This window comes from Fragaria vesca, linkage group LG1 (assembly GCF_000184155.1).
Source record: "Fragaria vesca subsp. vesca linkage group LG1, FraVesHawaii_1.0, whole genome shotgun sequence".
NCBI lineage: Eukaryota > Viridiplantae > Streptophyta > Magnoliopsida > Rosales > Rosaceae > Fragaria > Fragaria vesca.
The window spans coordinates 9,996,449-9,997,617 of NC_020491.1; positions in this window are offsets into that span (position 1 = coordinate 9,996,449).

The window sequence follows — 1,169 nt, forward strand, 5'->3', positions numbered from 1 at the left end:
TAATTTGTCTTTCATCTGTTATAAGACATATGTTAAAGTTTTAATCAATCAAGGATATTATAGATAGTTCAAATATATTTGTACCTAACGTTGTTGTGGCGGTTTCCGTCTATGTGGAGATCGTGGCGTGGTAGTTCTGCTGGCAGTTCTTTTCAAGTTGGGAGACGGAGCGAATGCATTGGTCCGTCTGCTTCTTGTTTTTTTCTTCTTCCTTTTTTCTCTCCTCCTCTCCGTAGAATACTCCCTCTTTCTTTCTTCCTCTCTTCCTTTTTTTCTCTCTCCTTCCTCTCTTCCGCATATCCTCTCTCCTTTTTTCTCTCTTCCTATCTTCCCGTATTGTTCTCTTCCAGCTCTGTTTTGCAAAGTTACAATTGTATCCTTGCAATGATTTTTACACATAGCTGTAGATTAATAAAACTTGGGTTTTTTGGGGAGTTCAAAAATTTAACCTTTGACAAAGTCAAACTTTCCTTCTGGTTTTATTAATAGCAGATTTTTCCACAGTTTTTAATCAAGAACAAATATTTAGCCCAACTTTGTTCCTCTGAGAACGTTAAGAGCTGTTGGATATATACTGTCGTACTTTACAGCATTGGAAAAAGAAAAAGAAAAAAACAATTTATGTTACTGTTATGGCCAAGCTCCAAACTAATCTGAGAAATTGAGAATGTCCACAAACCTGAAATATAGTACACCTCTTTGGCTAGCAGAAGAGGTTACCGGGAATACCGTTCCGGCCAGAGCAAGCGTTTTGTTACAGCACTAGCATATAACCAAAATTTCGCAAGCCATTATGAACATAAGCACACTATAAAGTATAAACATCTTAGGATGAACATGTAAACCACCCAAAGCTACTGCATTATCAGACAAGTTTCATAGAATCTAGTAATTAAGTTCGAATATGATGGCAGTGAAGGAATGAGAGGGACTACAATGTCGACTATTTTCAATCTATCTCCCAAATCAAAACCCCCTAATCCCCATGATTGCGTGTTCATATTCGTCTTCTTTGTTTTGCTTAGTAAACTCACACCACTATTAGAAAACAATGCATCAAAGACTTGATAACTTTACTTCATATCTGAATCCCACAGCTAAAGCCGCTTGTTTCAAAAGTACAGTTGTACCAAATTATTGTAGATTACAGTTTGATTGACTTCAAAATG